Source organism: Lonchura striata, chromosome 7 (genome assembly GCF_050655825.1).
Source record: "Lonchura striata isolate lonStrDom1 chromosome 7, ASM5065582v1, whole genome shotgun sequence".
NCBI lineage: Eukaryota > Metazoa > Chordata > Aves > Passeriformes > Estrildidae > Lonchura > Lonchura striata.
This window is the reverse complement of record NC_140709.1, coordinates 20761416-20772292: the sequence shown is the minus strand read 5'-3', so window position 1 is coordinate 20772292 and position 10877 is coordinate 20761416. Positions and strand designations below refer to the sequence as shown.

General features: G+C 36.1%; 1 long non-coding RNA gene across 7 annotated transcripts in view; it reads right to left on the bottom strand.

Moving 5' to 3' along the window:
• Positions 1-10877, bottom strand: part of LOC146766903 (uncharacterized) — a 37291-nt gene continuing 26414 nt past the window's right edge. For 5 of the 7 annotated variants that reach the window (XR_014956576.1, XR_014956580.1, XR_014956581.1 and 2 more), the window contains 4 exons: positions 10435-10502; positions 5283-5332; positions 2856-4808; positions 1-1710 (listed from right to left, as the gene is read on the bottom strand). This is a non-coding gene — a long non-coding RNA (uncharacterized LOC146766903). The remainder of the gene's footprint in view (positions 1711-2855; positions 4809-5282; positions 5333-10434; positions 10503-10877) is intronic. The other 2 variants (XR_014956578.1, XR_014956579.1) reach the window with 2 other exon arrangements.

Sequence of the window (10877 nt, the reverse complement as noted above, 5' to 3'; positions counted from 1 at the left end):
TGTTAGCAGCACTTCGGGTCCCAGGGAATGCCGTGCGCGTCGGCAAAAAGGGGGTGTTGCTCACGTGCTTGGCTGTGGGCAGACTCCACTCAAAGATGGATACCTTTTTGTGGAGTGACCGTTAAAAGAGGCTTTAATTTATCGTGGATTGTGTCAGTTAGACATGCCCAGAGTGAGCCAGGAACCTTGCCTGCATCCATACTTCATTCAGACGTGTCCCAGTTAGAGAACAATTAGAGCAAGACAGCCAAAGTTAACGCTGGTATTTGTATTATGGGTAGTTATGTATCTTTCTAATTAAGACACTAGTGAAACTTCTCAGAGAAACTTAGACAGCAAGGAATTTGAGTAGTTCAGGTATCAATCAGCCTGTGCCAACCAAAGAGTCTCCAAACTGCACAGAAATGTCATGAGCTCCTGACTATTGAAATCAGAAATCCCTGACCCCAGGACAGTTCATGTTCTCTTGAGGTGAAAAGTCATATATAAATAGCCATTATATATGTCACGTAACAAGTCAAATAGAATACAGATTATCCTGTGACTCTTAAGAAATTAGACCATAACAAGCCTAGGAAACATAATTTTAGAGTACTGGCCTTATGTTAATGGGGTCAAGTGCTCACTTGCTTGTGAGAACATATACTAGAAAGAACATGCTAAAGCACACTTCATTACACACCCTGTACCTCCTCCTGCTGCCTCACAGTGCCCATTCCTCATTACATTTCTAAGCTATACACTTGTATGAAGAAAAAATTATTAAAATACATATTTGAGATTTAATTTCCCCTTATTGAACAGAAGGCTAATGGGATTTTTTAGAATCTGAGATGTGATTATGCAGCCAAAAATTAAAATGGCAGCTGCTTTCAAAGGAAATTGCTGCTGAGAAATGGAGAATTGCCAGGTATTGCTGAGGTATGTGAAAGATCAGCTGGCCTTTTAAGTTTCCACAGTTTAGGAAGGAGTTACAGGGCCATGCTCTTAAGAAGCCCTTAAACCACAGAAAACAAGAAATTAGCCAGCCTTCAAGTTATCCCCTGCCTGTAAGAATAAGTGTTCAAATGTGTAGGGTCCAAACTGTTGTTTGCATTATGGGACATAAAGCAAATCATGTTTAATTTTGTACTTTGACTATTTCTTTGCATTTTCTGTCTGGTACAAATACTCGTTCCTGCACTTTTACTCAAATACAGCCAATGAGATCTTACGAAAGTTTTCCAGAAAAAAATAAATTCTCTTCAATTAGAAATTTGATGTGAAAAATATTAATCAAAGGCTAAATCATAGTTGTTAGAGCTCGAAAAAAAATTACTTATTAGGTTTATTACGGTTACATGGTAGTGGAGTACAAAGGAGAGCTACTGTGGAAAACTCTTTGTTGACTAATTATACCAAAAACTTAAAGGAGTTTCGAGTAACTGCAGAAATAATTTCACTGAAGCTGATTTTAAGCATGTTTTGTATTACTATATGGAAGCCAATTTAAATAGTATAAGTCCAGAATGAGCCCATAAATTCTACCTCAAGCAATAGTTCAAATTCATGTATCACACAGAAGCCTTGGGAGAAAGATGGAGACTGACAGGACTGTGATCCTTGTTTAGAATACAGCAGTGCCACATTCAGTGTGGTTAGGGTTGTAGGCACCAAAACGGGTTCGGTTGTACACACACAACACCTATGGACTTCAAAGGAGTGATCAGCCTGTAGTGGAATAAACACACAGAAACCTACATGTGAGTTCTTTTGGGATTTGTATGCTGTAAGGGCTGCAAAAGTTGTGGTGATACACATACTTTAAACCAATGCAACAAAACTGTCCTGTAGAGCTGTAGAGCAACATAATAATTCTCCTCTTCAGTGGTAATCAAAAAATCCAGCATACAATGACCTAGCCAAAGAGCTTCACAAGTAAGGACTTCCTTTCCTTCCTGCATCGTTCTGTGTTCTGTCTTTTTCTTGTTCCTGTTCTCCTCACTTACTCAGGATAACTCCCCAGTTAGTTCACAGGAAAGTCTATTGAAATAAATAAATGAGTTCTAACTTATTCACAAGAATTCTTTGAAGATGCAATGCTTTAATGCATTTAATAAATGTTAATGTATCATTGCTTAGATTTATGGACACATCAGCATACTGTGTTAAAACAAAATTTTGTATGCAGAACCCAGGGCAACAAAAGGAATTTCAAGATGATAAATATCAGGGAAGTACTTTGCAGTTGCCTAAGATACAAGGCAGGCTGGGACTCAGACTGCACTATGACCCTTTTCAGTACAATATTTGGGAGCCAGTAGAACTTGGTGCCACACTAGACCCATTCAGCCTGCTCCTTGCTCTGGGAGTACAGGGCTGACACATCAGTGCTTCTTAACAGACTCAAATCAAACTGATCAGCAGGGGCTGAATCACAGACGTGATGAAGAGGGTCTGGCTTTGTGCCCAGTCATAGGAATAGGATTCATGAAGTGCTAGGCTGGCTCTCCACACACCCACAAGAGCCTGACAGGTTATTTCAGCTCCTCACTGCCTGAAAGCAGCTGTGCTGCCTCTGAGCCTGACCCTACAAGTGTTCATTTAGAACACAAAGCATGCACCTGGAAACTCCAGTGTGCCTTGTCCACACTGTATTGACAGCTCAAATGTCTCACTTTCTCTGGAACATACTTATCATGGCTAATGGAATTAATTATTAGATTGTAATTATTCAGTCATTCTTTAACCAAAAGTACAAAGGCATATGAAAGTTTTTTTTGTCTATATGTCTAGTTTCTTTATCCTTCCCTGCAAGCTTAGCTGTATTTCATAGATTTTCATCAAAGGCTGAAAGAAAATGTGGTTTTGCTTACCTGCAGAGCCAGATGAGCATATTTTAACTGTTCAGGCCAAGTTTTATCTTCACAACTTGGTGTCAGCTCTCTCTGCTAGGTACAGATAGATAAATTGGACAGGAAGTGCAGCAGTTCATGATCTGCCCCTAAATTTGGTACAGATGATATTGAAACCATTAGACTATTATTATTTATTATTATAAAATACCTAGTTTTCATCATTTTGCTGTGTGAAGTCTGAGGGAAAGCCTGTGAATTTCTAGGAGCAAAGTACTCAATTAAATAACCTTATGGTTTCTATGTCCTCACAGATGATACCTCAGCAAGAAAATTTGTGATGTGTATAAGGTAGCCTTCCTTAGGACCCTTATTTTCATTACATTGATCTTTTCAGTCTAAATTCAAATTAATTTCAAACCCAAATCTAATTTCAACATTGCTTGATCACTATGGAAAATTTACTCTTCCTGGTGTGTTCCCCATTGCTCATAGCAATCAGTTCCAGAAGTCAAATGTAGCTATTTTTTTTTCTCAATTTGTTTTTGTATTGATGCATAGACACTTAAAAAACAAAATTCTGATGCAATGTCAAGACTCTGATATAATGCTGTGATTCTTCTATTTATTTGTGTATGTGTATTATTCATGAGATATGGGGCATAAAATCATTTGACTGCACTCTCTCAGAACTCCTTTGTGATAATTCATAAAACAACCTTTCAGTAGTAGACACTTTTATTTATGTGATTACCACACCTCCCCTTATAATCTGAGGTTTTCAAGGGCAAAAGTAACATGGTACTTTGATTCCAGGCAAATAAAATTCCTGTCATGTGGGTGAAAGGTGTTTTCTATAGCCTTCCTTCTCTAGCTTCCAATGCCTTAGCTGTCACACTGATTCCTTGTTTGCAAAATTGAGAGCTGTAAAACATTATTCATATCACAAATTAAGCACTCCTAAAAAGCTCAGTGAATTAGTCCTATATAATTGGGACATGTAATTTAATTAGACTTTATATGAAATAAGGACTCATGATCTGCAGTGATTAAAGAAATGAAATAGTTATTTTCTGTAAATTCTTTCAGTAAAGAAGATACACTACTATGCATGTAATTCAGATAAAATTCAAAAATTATTTAGTGCAAGTGATAATTTCAGAAATACATGCAATGAAATTCCAGGACATATAATAAGTCTGAGATTTCCTTTTTGTATAAGTGTTCTTCACTACTCTAAGAACAGGACTGTAGTTGGCATCACAGAAGCACTATAATGAAAGCACTCTGAGCTTTATATTTAGTTGGACAATACAATATGGTCTGCTAGAGGTAAAGATCATACATGACACACATGTGCACTTGACAAGACATTTATGTAGTAATTAATTGTGCAGCTTCATATACATTCAATGCAGCTATTCTATTCATCACAATACAGTAAATGAGTTCATTCTTTCTGCAACATTTGGTTCACAGGATTACAGATTTAATTTTTCTAAGAGCCTGATAGGGGCACCAACACATGCCCATAAAAATCAAATTATGAAATTCGGCAAATGAAAAAAGAAAGACAAATTTAATAATTTATTTATATGGTATAAATTACACAGTACACCTCAGGTTATATGTAATGCTTATAGTCTTCTTTTCACAGCTTTGAAAATACACCTACAATGAATTTGCTTGCAGGCTTATACTTGCAGTTAATTCACACCAAGAACGACCTGAATAAAGCACAGACACGTCTAATAATGTATTCTGGCAGAGAAAAAAAGGCTGAGCCAATTAGCAAGTGGGAAAAGAAGCTGCCTTGACTATGGGCTGCATCCTGGTTGGTACAGACAGGTGGCATTTGTTGGTTTCAAACAAGAGTGTTGAGTTGTGTAACAGGAAACCCAGCTACAGCAGCCACATAGTTGAATAGCAGCTGTGAGGTGCTACTTCATGCATGTAAAAACAACAGGAGAAAACCTGTATGGATTAAAAATATGTTAATGACATCACAGTAGCATAAGCCAAATAATTCCCTAGTTTGAAGCATGGGGTTTTTTTTCACATATGACTTATATTGGTTCTAGAAAAAAGTTACACAAATCTAAAAGCTTTATGCAGAGACTGGACAACATACGGCAATTTTTTACATAAATGCTCTATTTTCTTTGGTGTTATCTGATTTTCCTGATGAAAGAAAGACTCCAGATTTCAGATGCTACCTTTCCCCCTGAGAGTAGCAATGTTTAGCTGCCTAACAGCAACACACTTCAAATTTTTAGAGGATCTGAATTTCTTGAGGACTGTGGAGAAGAATCTTACTAAGAAAATCTGATGCAGATAAATAAAGTGAAGTTATCGCCAGGAAAGTAACAGGGGAGAAAGACCTCTTTAGACATTAAGCAGAAGAAGCTGGGCTTCTAGGAGCAGCCAAGAAATGCAGCAAGGAAGTACCTCCTCATTGATGTAATGGCTCATCAACTATCTCGTACTTGGAAGTGTTCCTGAAAAGAAAAAGAAAAGTGAACATTGCCAGAAGTTTTTATGATCCTCAAATAGCCACAGCTTGCTTCTGACAAGGCAGGGTTTCATTGTGGCGTTTCCTTATTCAAAAAGTGCATATTAACATTTTTGACATTTTGATTTTTGTGCTCTTGTTCTACTTCTAGTCGATGTAACCTGTTACATTATTCAATCACTTTTATAGTTAGTTTTTTTCAAGTTCAAGTGGAATTCCCTGCAACTTCAGTTTGTGCCTGTTGTCTCTTGTTCTGTGTCTGGACATGTCTGAGAGGAGGCTGCCTTCATCTTTAGCCTCTAAGTCCAATCTACTGGGTTTTACTAGCTTTTAGACTACACACTTCTATTATTGTTCAGATATACATCATATATGACAAAAATACTGGCCAGCTTTCCCTACTGCATATGAATAATTCCTCCAGCAACCTAGTGGGTGCCTCGGAGGGCTGGAATGGAAAAGGATCTCTGGGGACAGTTCACTCCAGGATTGCCTGTGATCATTTTACTTTCCTGTGGGATGGGGATGAGCTAGTTTTCAGCACAACCCAGCAATATTGCCCTCAGAAGACCTTCTTGGCATGCTTACAGCCCTCACTGGATATTCAGAATATCCAACAGCCTTCACATTGTCACAATCCCAAGGGATGATTTTGTGATAGAGCCCTATCACGAGGGCTAAAATTGGTCAGCCTATGAGCCACGTACTCATCAGAAAATGTTGTCACTCCCAGATATTTTTTAGAAGCACATGCACCCATTCTTCTCCTTTTCCTCCTTAGCAGACCTCTGGAAAGAGGAGTTCTATTAGAAGTACCTATGTTTGCTCTCCTTACTAGTTTAGTCCCTCAAAATAGCTGCACTTGTTAGCACACCTTTGCCAAAAAAGTTTTTAAACAATGCATTTAAAAGGTTTGAAGAGTTTTGCTATGTTTACACCTTTTACACAACCTAGTAAATTTCCTGGGGTGAAATCAATGTGGATCGGGGATAAAGATACTACAGGTCTTTCTGAATTATTTCAGAAAAACTCAAAAAAAAGCAAAGCACTGATCCACTTATATTGTTGATCTTTTTGAGTTTTACTTGCATAGAAAATTTTAGGTTTTCAGTTAAGGTTTTGAGGTTTTGAGTGGTGTAGACTGCATAAGCACACATTGACTGTGACTAACCAATCTCATTTCACTTTGGCAGAGGGACTAGTCTTTCTTCTCGCTGGAAGAGATGATGTTACAGAATACTTCTATTCAGAGGATAGTACACAAATTCACCAAAAATGCTTCCGTTAATATTTGCTAGCAGATAAACCAGGGAAATGTGCAAATTGTACAAATTTAATTCTTTAAGGCATTTTTTGTTTTGCCTTCACTAAGCCAAGAACTATTATGTCATCTTATTATAAACTTGTAAAACATTTAGATATTTGAAACTAACATAGTTCTGGGGAAGAAAACTATGAGGATAGCATGCCACTGTCCAATTACAGAAATATATGTACTGAAATAAAAATATTTAAACAGATGTTATAAGAGACTCCATTTCCATTGTACGGCATAGGCACATCTGCTGTACTTTATATACTTCTTATCCATGCCAAAGAAATACTATGAAGAGAAAATGCCTTTTTTATGCTTTTCCTTTGAGTTTATTCTATGTGAATACGGAAAGAATCTTTTCAATAGGAAAAAAGGCACTGATTGTAATCGCAACATTTTGTGTTTGCCCTACAGCTGCCATTTGTGACTAGTATGGAAATCAAGTCCTGGCTCTTGTTTTCTGGCCTCTTTTAAAAACCTTGAATATTGCTAAAATAGTATTGGGCAGGAAGGAAAGGAGGGACAGCATTGTGCAAGACCAAACTAATATAAAAATGCTGCAGTGCTATACTCACTTCCTTCCAAATAATTTTCAGACATTAGCTTATTGGTATTGTTCTTTACAAAGGAAATATGTGGTGTCACAGTAATATCCCCAGTGATGAAGTGCACCTATGCTGATGTTTATGATACACATTTATTTTGGGGACTTGAGTTTTAGTATTAAGGTCTTGAGCATATAAATTCCAGACTTAGACAACAGTGGAGTGGTGGCTTTACAGTAGTAACTTTAATTACTTATAAGGTAAGGCTCTTACATTTGCTCGCTGGTGAGTCTGGAAGACTTAATACAGCTATATTTAGCAGCAATATTTAGTAAGAAGTATCCACTACTACTGAGTATGTGCTTTACCAATGCAATAGTCTCAGAATTACAGGGCACTCCAACAGGCAGTCTTCCTTCCTTGAGCTGCTTCTGTTACAAGCCCATTATTTATTCCCAGCTGACAAAGGTGCCCAGTCTCTTATTTTGACCATGTAAGTTTATCCATAAGATATTTAAAGCTAACAGATAGATGGGGCACTGGAATGAGAAAACCTTGAAAGCTTCTGTTTTATACAGATTCTTCTAGGAAGCAAGTGTGCAGCAGCAGTCTGACAGGGCATCCATAACAAGCTAGCAGCTCTGCTTCCATATGGTTCAAAAAGTCCAAGAAAAACCCTAAGGGACACAGAAGTTTTGCCATTAAGTTGAGTGAGATTGGAGTAGGAGTGGAATATACATGTTACACCAATGAAAGTTATGCAGAAATGTCCCGGTTGATCCTGTCAACCATAAACTTAGATGATAAAGACAACATTATTAATCACTATCCTGCATGGGGTTTTGGAGGAAGTGAATAAAATCTTCAGTTTGTCACCTTAAAGGCTTCTGGGTACAAGATAGACAAACATTTGCTTTGTATGTACAAAAATTGTCAGAATTTTGTTACTATTAACAAGCATTCCAAGAGTATTAATGTGCTTGGTATAAATCACACTGTTGTATGATGCTTTTGCACTTGCAACTGCTAGGACATGAAATCAGATGAACTAATATTATGCTCTAATATACTTTACACGTTCAACTATTTAATAAGCACAATTTATGAAGATTATGCTCATTTTCTGGTGGAAGAATATTTATGCCATAATAGGCACCTCAAATATAAGACACTGTATAAAAGTAATTTAAAAGTAATGGGTTTGTACTTCACATATCAGCATTTGTAGTGCAAGAAGCTTATGAGATTTCTATCTCTTCTGATAACACTTTCATTCTGCTTCCTTTAAATTGTTACTGTCCCTTAATTTAGACTACTGCCTTATGGTCTTGGCATTTTTGTTTTCCTAATTCTAGTTTTAACCAAAATCACTGATCTCCTCAGGGTGCAAAAAGTAGTATTTGTATATGTAATCTTAACAACAGCTTTTTAGATTTCTCATAAATTAAATAAAAAAGGAGCTGGATGTGAATTAATTTGGATGTGTGACCAAGTGACCATTTCAGCAATGTCACCCTTTGTGGAAAGATCATTATTATTATTCATTATGGTTTTGCTGTTTAATATTCCATTGCAAGAAACAGAGCTGTTCTCTCCTTCTATCAGTGCAAAGTGAATGCCTGCTGCCTTCTCCAACATTGCCATAAAAATAATTTGCAATGTGAATTCCATTCCTCAGTGTGCATTATCCATGCTTTAATTCTTCTCTCTATGATCATAATTAAATTTAACTTTCCAGACAGTAGACAGAGGACTAAATACCTATAAGTGAACTGCACAGGTATTTATCAAACTAGAAATGAAAAGACCACCTGACTGAGAAATGTGTAGAAAAGCTTAGGTTGAAAATTCCAGAAATCCTCTAAAAATAACTCTATTCATTTATGAAACTGGGCTTGTTCAATTCCTGATAAAACAGAAAATCTTCTTAGACTGGTGAAGTTAGATAAATCTAAATCAGACTTGTTTGAAAGCAGATCCAGCTATCAGCTCACAGGCTGCTGGACAAGAGCCTGCGGGAGGTAACTGGGCCTTTGGTTGTCACTTGAAATGTTCTGACTAAATTGTCATAAAAATAAAAGCATATAAAAAAAAAGGCAACCTTATTTCCTGCCTCCAAAAGCAGGATTAAAAAGTCTTTCAGAAAAAGATTTCACTTTTGCAAATAATATAGAAACAAGAAAAAAATCTCGAACCATATAGCTGAAGAAATAAATGTGAGAAAATAAATGCCTGTGGCAATGTATGGGGCAATGGAAGTATATTCCTAGATTATTCTAAGCCAAATGCTCTTACTTTACTTATCATTCCAGCTGTTGTCAAAGAGGATATACAAATTATTTTTAAATGCTGGTAAAGAGTAATTAACATTTTCCATTCTTTTCTGAAGATATTGACACATTTGCAGCATTAGATAATTTGAGAATTCCTTCAATTTCAGTAGTATAGAGGTGGTCAAATGTGTATATTCTGAAGTCTTTATGTGATATGGGGTGTTATTCCTATTTTTTCTTAATTTATTTTCAATATTTTATTGTTGTATCACTATAAAAGTGAGGGTTTAAAAAGTAATAACAAGAAGTCTCTGATATTATTGTCCACTTTATTAGGGCAAATGTGAAAGGTACTACAGACAGTAAATCTATTTATCAGTGATTTGTAAGCATTGTAGGAATTGAAGTTATTTCATTTAATAAATAAATAATCCCTCACTGTAGAAAAATAATGATCTCTAACAGTATCCAAAGGCACTCATCCTGTGAAGAGAGTATACAATGATTAGAGTATCCCTGCTGGTAGATTAAAAGAGGTCAACAAGATGCACAAAGTTGACAACTGTCAGACTAAGAAATGACAAAATAATTGAACCAATCTTAAACTGCAGAATCATAATTAATTGTTAGTAGTATTTCCTATGCAATTTATTTTTCTTTTTTAAACCAGTTATTCAGGATGTGAAAGAAGCATGATATTGCTATTTTGGGGGGGAAATGTCAGTGAGATTTCAGGCATACTCCAGTGTGGGTATAAACACATGGCTTCAGGAGTACTGACAATTGCTTGGAATTAATCAGTTTTTTTAAAGAGGAATTGGTGGCATTTTTCATTGATGTTTTTTAATATATTTGTTATAAGGATTCCTTGCAACAAATACCAGCATATGGATCATAAAAAATTTTGCTGTGAAAGATTCTATCAGGCCGTGATTAATATGCTCAATTATAGTACCTGTTCATTCTTCTCTGGTTTTGTGAGATTCTGTGCTTCCAGTTTCTGAGCTTTTTCTGGATAAAGTCCTGTGTAAAAAAAAAAAACAAAAAAAAAAAAAAACAAAAAAAAAAACCGCAATTTTACCATGGAAAGCTTTATGAAAGATGATTCATGCTCCAAGAAAGTAAGAGAATGTTGTTATAATTTGTATATGTTTGTCTCAGACACAAGTTCACCAACTGTATATATTTAAGTAGTTCTCACCATTTGCAGATAAAAAATGTGATCATATGATCCTTTCAAGATAAGCTACAACTAATTTTAGACACTATGATTAGTCTGTTTTAACTTTTTGAAATAGTATCTTACAGGATTTCATTGTACTGGATGCAGTTTCTTGAGTTGTGAAATGCTTCCTGAGAACTTTTCAAATTCCCAAGATATTTTAGTCCTAATATGCA